The sequence below is a fragment of the Mus pahari genome, chromosome X, assembly GCF_900095145.1.
Source record: "Mus pahari chromosome X, PAHARI_EIJ_v1.1, whole genome shotgun sequence".
Lineage (NCBI taxonomy): Eukaryota > Metazoa > Chordata > Mammalia > Rodentia > Muridae > Mus > Mus pahari.
In genome coordinates, this window is record NC_034613.1 from 96,636,366 (window position 1) to 96,653,635 (window position 17,270).

The 17,270-nt window shown below is 34.4% G+C and overlaps 1 protein-coding gene across 2 annotated transcripts in view; it reads right to left on the reverse strand.

Moving 5' to 3' along the window:
• Hdx (highly divergent homeobox) overlaps positions 1-14,673 on the reverse strand; it is a 115,133-nt gene extending 100,460 nt beyond the window's left edge. For both annotated transcript variants that reach the window (XM_021188213.2, XM_021188212.2), the window contains exon 1: positions 14,567-14,673. The gene's annotated coding sequence lies outside the window, so the exon portion shown is untranslated. The remainder of the gene's footprint in view (positions 1-14,566) is intronic.
• Between the last annotated feature and the right edge of the window lie 2,597 nt (positions 14,674-17,270).

A 17,270-nucleotide genomic window follows, 5' to 3' on the forward strand; every position in this document is an offset into this window, starting at 1 on the left:
ATGCCTAATTATTCCCTATTTGTCTATTTGTCCAACCCATTATTTGTCTTTACTTTTTGTCTTTATTAATATTTTTGTATTTATTATTTATTCTTTGTCTTTAGTTTTTGTATTCATCAAATGTTTTTGTGATTCTAACTTATTGGGTCACTCACACTTTGCTCCCCTATTTTAGTTAACTCTTTGGAGACAGTGGTATACATGTTGAACTTATTGCCTTATTAAGTTATATGTACTATTTCACACAAAAGTATCTTCCAATGATATCCTTTAATTTCTTCTCTCACTAGTCTTTATTTCATTGCTAAATAATGTCTTATTATGTTTTAAAGCTTTCAATAAATTTTCATTAAAAAATTAAGGAGTGGTTTTTTAATATGATTTTTTAAATAAAAAAGATCTTTCATTTTTTTCACCCACAGATGTACTATTTCCAGTATTATTTTTACTATTATAAACTCCATATTTCAATTTGTTTTCTTTCTCTTCTTCTCTAAAAAGAACTTTAATAATCTTGATAGAGTACACCTGCTGCTGGAATGTTTTTGAAACATTTCTCTCTTTCATAAGCGAACTACATTTATTTTGCTTTGACATTTTTGATAAAGACTTTGGGTTGATCATTTTTTTCTTGCAAAACAGACTCTCATGTATTCCAGGATAACCTTGGACTCAGTCTGGAACCAAGGACTCTTTTTGTCACCAAGAACTAGATTTCATTGCACTTGCATTTATTTATTTATTTACTTACTTACTTAGTCATCTTTAGCGTTTACGGGTGTTTTAAAGTTCTCTCTCTCTCTCTCTCTCTCTCTCTCTCTCTCTCTCTCTTGCTTTCTCCTTCATTCATTCCCTTCCCCTTTACCTCTCTGCCCCACTCTCCATGTGCCTGGAGATTAGAGTTGGTTCTCTCCTGCCACCTTGTGGGATCCAGAAACAGGTGGTCAGGTCTGTGCACAAGCCCAACCAGCTAAGTCATCTGAGAGGCTTTGGTTTCTGGCTTTTCTGAGACACTTTCACGTAGATCAGCAGGATCTCAAACTTGCTTGGTATTGGAGGCTGATGTTGAACTTCATGTCCTCTTGCCTATACCTCCTGAAAACAGGAATTAAAAATGTGCTACACCACATACGGTTTATGCAGTACTGAAAATTGCACACATTACTCTATTAAGTAAGCTATAAGTGCTTAAAAGGTGGGGCTTCACTGTTTCCATCTTTTTTCAATGAGGTACCTCACTCTTACTTCCCTGTATAAAAAGTATAGCCCCCATCCCCCTTTCTGCCTTTAGTATTTTTCTGTCCCTCTGTATTTTAGCAATTGGATAATTCAAAATGCTAAGACATCACACCCAACCTTCATGTCATGTACTCTTCCATTTCTAGAATTTCAAAACAAAACAGCTTCCATGGGGCTGGAGAGATGGCTCAGCAGTTAAGAGTGCTGACTGCTCTTCTGAAGGTCGTGAGTTCAAATCCCAGCAACGGCATGATGGCTCACAACCATCCATAATGAGATCTGATGACCTCTTCTGGGGTGTCTGAAGACAGCTACAGTGTACTTACATATAATAAATAAATAAATCTTAAAAAAAATAAGCTTCCATTTGTCTCATCCTACTGCTTCTTAATCTTCATAAACGTATCTCATGTGATAACAACAGTGGTTTAATTAGTCTTCTAGACCTATCTTTCTTCCTGAAGGTGCCTTAATTATTTCCTCTTTGAAATGTGAGTTATACATCTTCCTGTTTCTGTGTATTCTAATATACCGAATCTTCAGTTAATTCTACATATGGTGAACATTATTGTGGGCTAATGGAAATATCTGTAGTCTTTAGGTATGTTTAGGCTTTGCTAGGAAAAATATTTAAGTTATTTGAAAGTAGTTTGAAGAACTGAGGTTGGCAAATCTAAAATTGCTTTTATTCTAGAATCAATTTGCTACATTACTGAGACGATGTCTTTTGAGGACCCTCCTAAAAGCATCATGCAATGGGGGCTTTCCAATTTGGTTAGGTGGAACATTAATTAGTATTGATCCTGTGTGAGTGAACACTTATGTATGTATTTATATTTATTAATAAACCATGTCACATATAGTCCAAATTGTCCCTGACTGTGTTACATAGCAGAGAACAGTCTTAAGCTCCTGTTCCTCCTACCTTTACTTCCCAAGTACAGGGACCATTGGTGTTGCCATACCTGCCTCTTATGTGAACTTTGAAGACAGTTTGGCCTGTTGATTTCTAGTGATATTTTTCTCCTCTCTGTCCTCAACAGCTTGTGCACTTGAGTCAATCCATATCCAACTTAAAGATTTGAACAATCTCTCTATAGACCTCTTGAGATCTATGTGTGATAACCTCCCCTGTGCAGGACTCAGGTCTATATTCCATTGTCCTTCAAAGGTACCTAAACTGTTATCCTTAACTCTATAAACTATTTCTCCTCATCTCAAAGATACTAGGATGCTTGGGTTGCTTTTGTTTGGCCTATCATTTAAATGTTCCCTAGGCAATGAGTTGGAATGATCTAAGAACTCATTTTGTTGGTTGTTGTTCTATCAGAAATCATTGTCCTGGCCTGCCTTTTGTCATAGGCCTGAAGTCCATTAATTCTTATATTGGTATCTTTGTTTTTAGACATTTAAGATGAAAGTCTGTATCTTGTTGCTGTTAATTCATCATGGCTATGAGCAGAAAATTCAGATGGCCTTTTAGGGTATAGTTTAGGAGTTAAGACATCTTTGCATTCAATGGGCTTAACTCTAGTTTCACAGTCTTGGAACAGATAACTGAACTCTTGGTCCTGAACATCCTCAAGTGGATAGTGGGGATATAAAAAATGTCTCATGATGAGTCTCTCCACTAAAATAACTGCTAAGTTATAATGTTCTATGTAAATGCCATTTCTCAAACTTTAAATTTTTATTCATTTGTTTGTTTATTGATTTCTCTGTATAGCCCCAACTGTCCTGGAAGTAGCTCCATAAACCAGACCAGCCATGAACTCAGAGATCCATTTGCATTTGCATCCCATGTCATGGAATTAAAGGCATATATCATTATGATTAGGAATAATTTAACAAATACTAATCCATCCCTATACCGTTTGCATAAAACTCCAAAGAAAATATAGTATTATACCATAGTAACAAAAGAAAGAATGATCCTATTCTTCCTATTTGTAAGAGTTTAATTTTTAAAATATCAAAGAATGCAAAAATGTTTAGTATAAAAATATTGAACATAAAAGGATATCACAATAAAACAGGCTAAATTTCATTTAGGAAAACTTGAATAAACATATAGTAATTAATTGGTATTTCAATGTTAAATCTGAACATGTGTGAAATACTTAATGTTAATCTATTCTCGAATCTGTATCTTTTGGGTATCATTTACATGTAAAATTCTCCTCAACCCAAACTGTTTTACTTAGCTTATTTTACTATTAACTTACAAGAATTACAGATGTTGTAAAAAAAATATGTACAAAATCTACTAATGGGTATCTGACATATTCTAATAGCATGAAAATATATTCATTATCTGTTTATTGAACTACAATTTACTGACATGACCTATACACATCTCTTGCCTTTTTTTAGAAATATAATTGGTTCTGTCATTTATGAGACAGGAGATATTATAAACAATCCTACTGCACAAGTTCCTCAAAGCATAAAAATGTGTCTACTGACCTCATTTTAAAAAACTTAAATGTGTAATTATTCATGTTTACCAGATTCAAAAAGTTAAATTTAGATTCATCATGGCATAGAAACACATTGTAACACAATTTCATGTATACATGATCCACAAAAATATATGAAAACATACATAACTGATACTGCAGAGATACCCACATACACATGTATAGATAGCTACACTTACAATATTTGAGTCTTTTTGTTGTGGGAAAGACAAAGTCTCACTCTGTAGCCCAGACTGGCCTAGAACTCAATATATATCGCAGTCAAGCTTCAAATCGGTGTCAATACTCAAGCCTTAACCTCCTGAGTACTGGGATTGTCAATATAAGCCACCATGTCCAGTTCTAATGTTTACATTCTAATGAGCTTAGAAAATATTTATATCAAAGTGGAAAAATGTTTCAGCAAGTAAATACCCAGGATCTCAGAATGTTTCATTGATATTAATTTATCAGCTTTTAAGATATTTGCATATATTATGTATTAATGATAAAATTAGCCTATCTATAAACTATAAAAGCATTTTATATATTTGGATGACAAAATTCATATTATTATAAAAAGGAGAAATATCAGTTTCAAACAGATACTCCAGCACAAAGCAAATCCATAAATAAGGCTTCAATACATGAGTAATTTCCCTTTAACTCTGATTTCATATAACAAATCTACAGCCCATCCACATACAGAATATAGAAAATGTCATTAATATCTTAGGGTTCATAGTTCCGCCTGATGAACTAATCAAGAACTGTGATTTATCCATTTTTCATCACTAAATTATGCTTCTTTACGTATTGTTGTCTCTAAACAAACTGTGCAAGGAAAACCTTTCTTCCTTGTAGTATACTGATAATATATTCTCAACCATTCTTTCTTAATTTCTTAATCACTATAACTCCATCCAATTTCTCTTCTTATATTTTCTACTCCCAGAAGGATTGTTTATTGGTGGGTAAAATCTGTTTTAAGATTAGTGTCATATTTCTTTCTTTAAACCTTCTTTTTATAGTTCTTGAATCCGATTTGCATTAAAGGCAGTGATAGGAAGACCTAGAATGTCCAATCATTTTTACTCCTTATTTCTTATATCTCCTGTTCCGGATTTTATATCATTCCACAAAATCCTAGGGAGGAAAACTTTTCAGTACACAAGCTTTAGGACATTGGACAAGTCCCTTGAAGCACACCATCTAGTGGTGCATAAGTAACAGTGTATAAGCATTCAGATATATAGTAGACAAACAATATACAAACAGATACAATTTTTACCTAAATACTGGAAACATATTTATTTCCCTCAAAGAAAAGAGAACTCAAACTGTTGGTAAAGAGTTAAATTTGTGCAACCATTATAAATACATTACGCAGGTTCCTCAAAAAAATTAAAACTAGAACTCATGTATGATCCAGTAATGTCATTACTGAGTATATATTCAAGGAAATTAAATTAATCTATGCACTTATGCGTCCTTATAGAAATATTCACAGTAGTGAAGATATGCTGAACTCAATCTGAATGTCCATAAATGGTTGTCTAAATAAAGGAAGTGCGGTATATATATATATATATATATATATATATATATATATATATATATATATATATATATATATATATATATGCAATGATATATCATTAAGCCTTAAAACAGAAGGAAACCTTATCATTTGCAACAACATAGATAGAACTGGGGGACATTATGCTAAGTGAAATAAGTCAAGAATAGGAAAAAAAACAAGATTATATGATTTTGTTTATATATAGAATACAAAAAAAAAGATGAACTCATCAACTCCAAGTAGAACAATGCTTGTCAGGGGTTGGGGTTGGAGAGATTCTGGATAGATATTGGTGAAAGCATACAAGTATTCAATTAGATAAAAGGAGTGATTTCCAGAGATCAATTGTGTAGCATGACTGTAGTTAATCGTAATGGATTGTTTACTTTAAAAGTGATAAAAGAATAGACTACAAATGTTCTCAGAATAAAACCAATAAGTATATAAGGTAATATGTATGTTAATTAGCTTGATTTAGCCATTTTACTAAGTGCATATATTAGAACATAGCATTAGCTAGACACTGTATACACCTTTAATCTCAGAATCTGGGAGGGATTAAGACAAGAGGACCATAAGCTAAAGTTTAATCTGGGCTACACAGAAAGATTTTGTTTCTATAAATATTTGTAGGTCATAAATATATAATTAAATACATAATTGTGATTTAAGTAACAAATAATTATCCTTATACACATTTTTAATAAACTGAGAAAACATTGGATTACTTAAGAGCCTTATAAGAGAACAGTTCTGAATTCAATAGCCACAGGGGAAAAACACTTCTTTTCTGTTTGTTTGCTTGTTTGTTGTGTTTTTCTCATGCTTAGGCTGTGTAGCCAAGGATGATCTTGGATGTCTGTTCCTCCATTCTATGCCTCTCACATGCTTAAATTAGTCACATGCCAATAGGCCTAGTTTGATGTGATACTAAATATCCAATCTAGGGCCTGATCAAAGCTAGGCAACCACTCTACCAACTGAGCTACATCCTTATCCCTAAAGACATTTGTTCAGTGTCTATTTGAAAGAGATAACCAAAACATGATCTTTCCTAAACTGACAAAAATTTCTTTGAGTCTTGGAGATATTCCACCTTAAGATGCTCAATTCTTACTACAGCAGATGTCTTCCCACAGTTTACAACTGTATACCCATATACATCTTTCTCTGTGTTGTGTATATATACACATGACAATTTCTTTTATGATTAGTGTACAAAAACTTCTAAATTCTAAAAAAAAAAATCATAATTTTCAGACATTTGAAAGTAAGTCACTGTTTTAAAGATACTGTCCTATATCAAGCTTGTAAAATTAAAATTGAGCATGAACATTATTGCCAAGTTATAATCATGTATGTATTTAAAGAATAGTATTAACTCCTAATGTATTTCTTGGCATTTTCTCTTGGCTAATTTTATCATATAGATATAACAGTAGGGAAGATTATACAGCTGACATGTTTTTGACTCTTTCATTATAATTTTATTCTTTTGTGGCACTCAGAACAGATCTAAATCTATAGAATAAATTATCCATAGTCTGATCCTGACCACATATAGCAAATGCTTTTCTATCATTCATATTTAATGTAGGTAAAAGGATTAAAGTATATATTTTATGTTTAGAACATTAATTTTGAACATATATTTTGTTGTAATAATTGTGTTGAGAGTGCATGCATTTGTGAGTCTATGTGTGTGCTTGTGTGCCGGTGAGTTGAGTTTGCATGTGTGTGTCTGTGTGTGTGTGTGTGTGTGTGTGTGTGTGTGTGTGTGTGTGTGTTGTTTTAATTTCTGAGACAGACTCTTGTTAGATAGTCCAAGCAATTATCGACCTCACAATCCTGTTTCAGTCTCAAGTGCTGGGGCTACAGTTGTGAGCCCCCATGTTGAGTTTGAAAATGAGTCGAAAACAAAATTTGAAAATGTCAAGAGAGTCTAATAATGTTTCTCAGTATAATACTTATACTTCTATGGAAAACAGAAGGTTGGAAAGTGGGCAATAGTGCTGGGACGGGTCTAGTTGATACAGCATCCGGAAGAAAGGCTTTATAAGAGCTTGAAGAGTTGACCTGCAATTGGTATTTTGTATGGATGCATAGTTTAGTAATTTACTAAAATAATAGAATCATAGTTTAAAATTTAGAAATAACTTTACATCATAATAAATATAATAATTCTGGTATCATTAGTAAATTGAAGATTAGAGATATAAAGTAACATATTTCAGAACTTGTTTTACCAAAATAATTCACATCATAAGCTCTTTTATGTCTAGATTATTTTGTCCAAACTGAGGGTATTATACAACATAAAGTATTAAAATAAATATTTTTATATATCCTAAAAGACAATCTTGAGTAAATTTGTTAAAGCTGTTCTAATAAAGTGGTGGGGAACCCAACCTGGAAAGCTTTAATAGAAATTTATCCTGTCACAGTTCAGAAGATTGGCACTCTACAATATGGATGTTGGGGTTCCATTTAAAGAGATAGCTTAATTCTTGGAAGGTTACATTGTAAAAGTAAATTAAGATTGCAGGTGAAATTAAGATTGGTAGTCAGCAACCATAAATAAACTTATTCCACATTATTTGAGTGGGCTAAATATGATGCTCACCAGGGACCTTAAACATGAAGATGGAACCATAATAGCTTCAAGAATGATGAAATGTCAGAGTCCTAATAAAACATTGTCAGCTCTAAGACAGAGAGAAAAAGGCTATAAGACAAGAAATGTGGGTGAATTCCAACAGCTGGGAGGAACAAGGATATGGATTCTTCACCTAGAATTCCCAAAATAGAAATTCTATCGACAAAAGTATTTTAATATAGCGAGAATCACTTGATAATTATCACTTTCATAACACAATGTATTTATGTTATTGTTTTTGTTTGTTGCAAGGCAAGATCTTTCTAAGAAGCCAGCTTTGGCTTCAAATTTGTGATTCTTCTGCCTGTCTTGCAAGTGCTGAGGTTATAGTATTCCACAATGCCAAATTTATGTTATTGTAAACCACTAATTTTATGGTACTATACCCTAGCAACAAACAGAAAAATGGTTTAGCTTCCCCATTGAATAATGCTGTCAGAGCCCCGGCACTTCTATCTATATGCTTTTTGTGACTCTCTGTTGATTGTGCCTATGAGTCACATATATGACAAGTATCATTTCAAATGCGAGGCCACTGCTATCATCAAAGTAAGTGGATTCATCTAGACTCAACAATTTGATTTATTATATAATTATAGGTCTCCTTCTAATGAAACAGTATCAGCTTCATGATGGAAGAAAGGTTATATAAATCAGTCAGGTAATAGACAACAGAAAATACTTTGATTTCGTATTTCTTTACATTTATGAAAGTGGACAGAAAATTCAAATTTTGTCTATGATCATCAGCTTTCAAAAGTCTAGGTAGTGAAGAAATTTTGACTTTGATTTCCAATATTGCTTCTCAGATGTTAAGGTGACTAGAGATCACCTGGGGATCTTGCTAAAATACAGGTGGTGAGCAGGTTATCTAGGCAGGGTCAGAAATTTTCAGTTTCTGAGTCCTTCCCATGTGATGGTCATGCTTCTATTTCACAGAGCATTCTTTGACTATCAAAGATTTAATAGATGCAAATACACCAAACCTAACCAGAAATGTCAATTTACTGATAAATGCTTTAATGTGGCTAGAGGTAAGTCTGAAGTGCTTTTTCTTCTAACTAGAAATGATGCAGACACAGACTTTTTCAGTATATTCATGATTGTAACATTATTTATCAGTATTAAATATAAGGATGGGGATTCTAAATAAAATAAGTAGCATATATTAAAAAATAACTCAAGCGGTTATGCTGTTGTCTTAGGAGAGATGAGTCAAGTCTGAAGACTCAGACATCTACTATAATACTTCCCACTAATGTAGAACATATTTCTTTTTTTACATTTTACAGTCTCCTAGGTCTCTACCAATCATGCTCTTTTGTGAAGATTTTGACACAGAAAGTTGTTAGTCTATGAAAGGGCAAAGCTACTTTGAAGATAGGTCGCAGATAATTACTTTCTAAAATGTTACAGCTAGTCCATCATAAAATACACAAAAGGTAGATCCAGCTAACCAAATAGCAAAGTATTAAAGTAATAAATTAGTGTAGTTGAAAGCATATAATCTTATAATGCAATGTTTCATAAAACTCAATGAAGGAATGTGTTCGCCATTGGCTGCTTTGACATCATAGTAAAGAATGTGAGCCTATTACCTTACGCCATGTGAAACCATGAGGGTTCATATGACAACCTCTTTTTGTAAGAAAAACATGTATCCACTGAGAAAAACATGGAAATTTTATAGAATTTACAGGCTAAGAAAGAGAAAAATTAGTGGACAAATACACAAACATATACTTGTGCAAACTTTTGAAAAATAAAGTGTTCAGCTTAGAATAACACCCTTCCTTATGTCCAAGTTCTGCCACTTACTAATTGCATGACCTTGCACAAAAACAATCCCCAAAATGACTGTCTACATGGAAAAGGTTTCTACTGGGTATGTAAGTCACATGTTTGCAAGACTGCTTAAAACACATCAAAAGAAAATGTCTCCCATTCCAAGGAGAGAGAAACTAAGGAGATAGTTCCCTTAATTTTTTTGTCACTCTAAAAAATAAAAGGAGTAAAGATTCAATCAGTTCAATTGCTTATTGAGCTAGCTATAAATCAACAGGGGACCAAAAAAGTAGAGCAACTTCTCTTGTATACCTTTACATGAAGAAGAAGTAAACTATAGTGTTTGATTGACAAACATGGTACAATAGCATACATCCAGTTAAAGCTGGCAGTTTTTCTACTAGCTGGCACAAAGGCCTCTACTTACACAAATGAGTTTTCCCTTATTGCTGATTATTGATGATTAGAAAGGTTCCAGGATGCCCGTAACAGTTTCTGAATATGCTAACCTTTCCAGCTTACGTGTGTGTGTGTGTGTGTGTGTGTGTGTGTGTGTGTGTGTGTATGCGCACACGCGTGTGTTTATTGTTGAGGACCAAACTCAAGATCTAATTTTACTAGGCTAGTACTCCAATGCTGAGGTAAATCCTAGCCCTAGCTGTTACAGCATCTTTCTTTTTCTTAAAATATCTTTTTTTCTTTGTTTTTTGATAGTAATTTAATGAGATTTCTCCTTTCCTTTTTCTCCCTCCAAACCCTCTCATATGCTTTTCCCTAGTCTTCTTCAAATTCATGGCCTCGTTTTTTCATTAATTGCTATTGAATGGATATTTGTATTTCTACTGTTCTAGATTTGCTTCCAAAAACAGTATATCTAAGTATAGTATACTCAATGGAATTACATGTAACCACTAATTTCCATTTTAACTGATTCCACTACAAAATAAACATCAGCAATTCATATTTTTATCATGTTGAGGATTCTATTGTTTAAAAATCTAATGTCCTCTCTAAAATACAATTTTAATGTGAATAAATTCAGTGTTTTTTAAAAATAATTTAATGCAAAATTTATCATCTTTTATAGTTAAGGCACTGTATTTCTTACAGATTTATTTATGTTTTATTTTATGTATATGGATGTTTTGCCTGTACATATGCATATGAACTCTGTACATGCCTGGTATCGATAAAAGTCAAAAAGGGTCACTGGAACTGGATTTATGGAAACCAAATATAAGCATACACCATTGGGTCAAGCTTACACATGACTGACATTCCACACACAGTATGGAGGATCTACACCTGTCTCATGGCATCAGCCCCTTGACAAGGCCTTGATCTTCTCAGAGTCTAAACTGCAACTGGAAATCCAAAATGAGTATCTTCATTTAGTTATAGGCACACACACACACACACACACACACACACACACACACACACACCACACTGGGCCAGGATGCCAGAGGCTCAGATCCTAGTTAAGTCTCTAAGAATTCATTATGTTACCTTTCTCAAGAATACATTGATCATGAGTCAAATAGAAGTTGGATCCTGACTGTGACATTTGAATCCTAGCTGTGTGGACCTAGGCAAGTCAACTACTTTGAACTTCCAGTTTCTCAAATCTAAAATGAAAAAGAAAAATTAATATTAGCAACTGTTTGAGAGGCATGCTATATGGTTTAAATACAATAAACTGTGTAAGAGTATGGTGGTGTATATAAAATACATAATGTTTGTACTAATATTAGCAAAGTACTTCACATCTCTAGGCCTCCGATTTACGCTATGTAAGATGAGAAAACTGGCTTATCATTAAAAAGTTCCTTCTAGCTCAAACTCTACATCTTAAATGAAAATAAATCTCCTTTTCTCTACAAATAAGAATCATAAAATAAACATCAAAATACAGATGACATTTTCTTCTTTGATCTTTTATTTTTAATGATGTAAAATAAAGAGCATGTTCAATCTTAAGTCCTGAATTTTAGTCAGCGTTGTTTAACTGAATAATCTATTGGTGTGCAAATAAGCATGTAAGGGAAGCATATTAATTACTATATTTATTGTCTACAAACTAAAACTGCTTTGAAAGAACTCCTACGCAAGAGGAGAAAAGGTCAAGGTAAAAGAACATTCCCTAATAATAAATAGCACTTATAATAACCTATTAGCATAAAATTTATAAATTGTAATATCCTTCTGAATTGCTTTTAAGCTACAGTCTCAAACCACAACATTCAAAAAGTATTGGGATGATGCCTCAAAATGAAATAAGAATTGAAGAATTGAAAAAAAACCTGTTTATCTAAAAAACATTCCCTATAATAAACTATGAAACTATGATTACACTATCATCCAAGCAAAAGTTCTGCTCTATGAAACAATGAAATTTTATTCCCAAGAGGAATATATATATATATATATATATATATATATATATATATATATTTGCAAATATATATGCAACTGTAGCAACCATTATGGTGATCATCTGTCAAATTAAAACTGTCAAGGGTAGTCAATCTAACATAATAATTGAAAGTATAATGCAATAAATAGTGATTAATAGCAGATTTTCAAGAGGCGATTCAGGACATAATGTGATTAGAAAGAAGTACAGAGTGATGCGATGTCTCTAAGCAGCGTCTTTCCAGTGGAAAGAATTACAAACAAATCTACTTCCGAGGCAATGATGCTTTGGTCTTGTTTATGGCATATTTGAAAGCCACTCATGAAACAGGTATCTCCATTGTGCCTTTTCCATGACTCACACAGTCAGGGTTGTTTAGTCACCAGAAGATTAATTGCCTGACTAAAGATGACTAAAATTTACGTGTGTGTGTGTGTGTGTGTGTGTGTGTGTGTGTGTGTGTAGTTCTCTCCAAAACAATATTACTTAGCTACCCAGGAGATTGTTTTCTAAAGAAAAAAGAAGTGAAGTGACTATAGCTGTTTTCATTAGTCAGCCAGGTGTGTGGGAAGATAGGAAAGAACTGGCTGGTCTGTTCTCAACCCCTAAGGATATAAAGTCCAGTTAAAAAGTACATAAAACACACACACACACACACACACACACACTGCACAAAGTAAGATGGTAGACAACAGGGTAGAAGAAAGTGGCAAATCAAATCAAAGATGTGAGAATTTTAGGGAAGTTGACCTATACAGCATTGTACTTGAAAGACACTTATAGGTGGTCTAATTCGAACAGCGATTCCAAAGAGGACAAGATTTAAGTTATGTAGAATAGAAAGTTGCCTAGGAAAAGGTGGTGATAGTGGTGTGAGAAGCAAAATTGTTCAAGGAACATTAGGGAAATTTACATTGAAGAAAGATAAGGTGCTACCATTCAAAAAAGCTAGATTGAGGTTTGGTTGTTTTGCAATCTAGGTAGAATCTGACTTGGAATAATAGATAACAGGAAGTGGCTTGAAAAAATAGATAATAGGAAGCCAAGGATATTCTTATTAGAGAAAGCAATAGTGAAGTATTGTTCACAGACAGGTAGTTTTATATGGTGAAAGGTATATACTAGCTAGGAAGCTCCTTTAGTTACCAGAGGAGTATAAGAGATAAGACTGAGGAGTAGGTAAAGAATGGTATGAGAAGACATACAAAGGAAAAGTTGCCAATATTTAACAAGATCTTCACTTTAAAAATTGGAGAAAATCCCAGTTTTTCCTGTAAAATTGGAATAAATAATGAGATCATGGCAAGGACTAATAATGCAACCATACAATCTTTCCCCAAGGACAGAGATGCTGATCATTCCTCCAAACAGTGGGGTGACACAGTCCGCCCCAATTAATGGATGCTAGAGAAAGTCTCTTGAAATAAGATTTGACTTAGATGGTTCTAATAGAAACACCCAAGAAGAAGAAAGAAGGAAAATATCAAATCTGAGATAGAGGCAAAAGCTTTATGTGATGGGGCTAAGATGAAGAAAAGACAGACAGATGAGTAAATGTATTTCTGAGTCTCCAAAGTGATACTCCAAATTACTGAATGTCATATCAAACCTAAGCTCTTTGAAGATTGAAAGTTAGATTTATTTGAAAAAATATTGTATACAATCCCCCCCACATACATCTTAAACTTTTCTTTATAACTGAGAACTTTAGTCTTCAAGTTCTTCAATTTCCTTCCTTTCCATATACACAGTTGGAAAGTAAGAATTTGCTTTCTCAAATGTATCAGTCTCATTTTGAGCTGAGTACACTCAGAAGGCCAAATGCAAAAATCAGTAGCAGATCTCTTCACTTCAAATGGCACTTGAAACATCTGAAGGCCAAATCCCTAACCTTTCCCTTATTCAGTTCAGACACAGCTCAGCCCCTCCCCCTCCAGCTAAAGAGAAAAGGCGCCTGCGCAACTTCCAAGCCCATTCTCTCTGCAGTGAACCTCCCCCCTCCCCTCTAATCAGAATGTTTATGCGCAGGCGCAGCGTCCTCAGTGTGATTTGAGTGGGGCTATGAGAAATCTACTGTCCAGTGAAATCTAGAAGTGGTAGAATTCAATCCTGTCCTTTCTTTAGAAGCAGAGGCGCCAGTTTCTCTTACTATCGGACCAGTAGTAAGTCCCAGACATCGCCCTCTTTCAGAGCAAGGTCCTGCACTGTGTGGCAATACCCACAGTATCCCCATCCTCAGCTCTTTTCTAATTTCATGCTCTTTCCAGCCTTTGCTTGGAGGGTAGAGGAAGTTGGCTTCCCAGAAGCTGCACCAATTTATTGGCTGTATCTTTAGGCCACAGACCCTACGGGCCCCCTACTGGGCACATTATCCCAGGGTTTTGAAAGTCCTCCTTTGCCCTTCACAGACAGTCAGGTTAGGCGCTTACCTCGGGCGTGGTGCGGTCACGGAAGAGATCAGAGGTTCCAAGATGAGACCAGGGCCAGAGCAGGCGGAGTCCGCAAGATTTTTTCCTGGGTCTCCACTGCCGCCTCAGACAATGAAATCAGCGTGTCCGATCATCAATTCTCATCATGATCGTGACGTCACAAAAGACAGCGGCCAATGAGAGCCCGAGATCAGCTCCGGACAGTCCCTGGCCTCAGCCCAGAACCCAAGAGTTGGGAGGGAGGGGAGGAGAGGTGGCTTCCTGTAGTAGGGCTGCCTCTTCCTGGCACTTATCTGCTAAATCTGTGGCGGGGCCTTTCAGTTCTTCTCTCCCTGGATAGCTGTGAACATCCAGCATCCCTGTGCCTGTAGTAGTTTCATGACAATCCTTTGAGTCAAGTGATGCCTGGTCTTCAAACTTGAGATTTGCTTTGAGCAAAATTTTTCTCCATTACTAAAACTGAATAGTAGCATAAAGGTTCAATTGACAGGTATATAAGCAATGTTATTAAAATCAATGTTTCCAAAGACCCTTTGGATTTTTTCCAGTAAGAATGAGTGTACTCATTTGTAACTGGTTGACTGTGGTCACTAAGGCAAGAAATGGACTTACTTCACTTAATCTTAATCCCCGTTTTGTCAGAAAAAAAATCTGGGTGATCACCTGTGAAATACAGGGAAAAAATAAAGGCAAGCCTTATGTTAAATTGGCAACACTTGATGCATTACCAAAATTTGTTGGGTGACACGAAAGATATATAATTTGTTGGTTAGTTACTGTTACAAAATTTGCCATGCCATTTGGAAGATAGAATTAGCATGCAATAAACATTGACAACAATAAAATAAAATATATCATCTTATGTTCTGACATTAAAGACTACATTTTTTTAATGAATGAAGGCATCAGTCAGATGGGAAATTTGGGGAAGCATTCTATTTTAATATTTTAATTTGATTGTTGGTTAAAAGAAGATATGAAGATAAAATGCAACTGTCTTAAAGGGGGAAAGGAATAGGAAACTGAAGATTATACTGTAAATCAAACCGACTTGACTAATGAAGAGTATATAGTAAGAACTAGTGTGAAATTAAATAGGCTGAAAATAAAAACCTTTAAAAATAGACAGAAAACTTTGACTCAATTAAAAGCCACCAAAAGTTTTGTGGTTCAAGGGATATCAACCTCTAGAATCAAAGAGCCTCAAAAAAAATCTCTGATGATTTTTAGTCATCACTATTCAATTCAGATACAACTCTAGATTTCTCAATGTCTTGCATTCCGAGATACTATAAAATGTAAATTCTTATCAACTGTATACAACCCCCCACACACACACACATCCTAAACAATGTATTTGTAGCATTTTACCATATATGTAGTTGACTCACATGTAGCATGGCTCACAAATGTCTGTAACTCTGGTTCCAGAGGTCTGATGCTCTTCTCTGTGGGCACCAGGCACACACATGGCACACAGATATACATACAGGCAAGACATCCATACATATAAAATAAAATAAATATGAAAAAGGAATTGCAAAAAGCTAATTTTGGTAAACTGTGTATAGAGTTCAGAGAAGATTGGAGACAGAAAGGCAAAGGATAAATAATATTTTATCTAGTGCTGAAAGATAAATCCCAGGTCCTCCACTTGTTAGACAGTGCCCTACTAGTTATCAACACACCAAGTTCTCCTTTTGAGATAGGTTCTCTCTAGCTATATCCCAGGCTGCCCTTGTTCTCTCAGTTCTTCCACCTCCACCTTCCAAACAATGTGATTAGAAGCACCTCAAACAGTTCAAATAAAAGTCAGTAGTCCTTAGTAGATACAGTTGAAGAGCCAAGGTTTAACAAAATGAGTTGGGGCTTCAAGAACTAGAACTAAGTCAAGATAGAATTAATGTTCTGAAATCACCTGAACAAAGTAAGTGTATAACAGAAAGTTCTCAACAGCCAGTATCAGAAAGCAAAGTACAAATTGTAGGTACTTGGGAAAAATAACAGGTGACAATATTCAAGATTGCAGATGAAGAAATATTTAAGTTGAATTTCAAAAAACTAAGAACGTAGTTAAAGAGATGAGTCAGTAGACACATCCCTGAGACGACAGAGCATTAGGATCTAATTGGCAGGAAAAAGGCAAGCACAAAGGTCAATCGAAAAAGAAAGGAATTAGGGACTCAAGCAAATAAGTAAAAATAATGTCAGTTTGATATATGAAACAAGGAAATGATTAGAAGTCAATGCAAATCAAGAAATAGAGAATTAAAGAGCAAAATATGGCAAAGTGAAAGATATATTAATCTCAAGGTGGATCTAATAAATAAAAGAAGCTAGTCAGCTTTGAGCTGGAGCTTTAATAATCTCAGTGTGCTCAGACTGGGTCCTGAAGGTGGTAGGAAATAATCAGGAGCATCTGTCTGCAATGAAGAACATGTGAGCAAAAAACTAGTTGCTTGTAGAAATCAGATTTCAACAATTAACCCAGGAAATTATAGAGTGTTTTTGGCTGTCTTATAAAGATTAATAAGGTGAAAAAATCTTTCTTGCAAACTTGAATATCATTTTTTTCCATGAGAGTAAATTTTTTTTCTTTTTTTTTCTTTTTTATTATTATTTTCTTTATTTACATTTCAAATGCTATCCCGAAAGTTTCCCATACCCCTCCCCCCACCTCTGTTCCCCTACCCACCCACTCCCA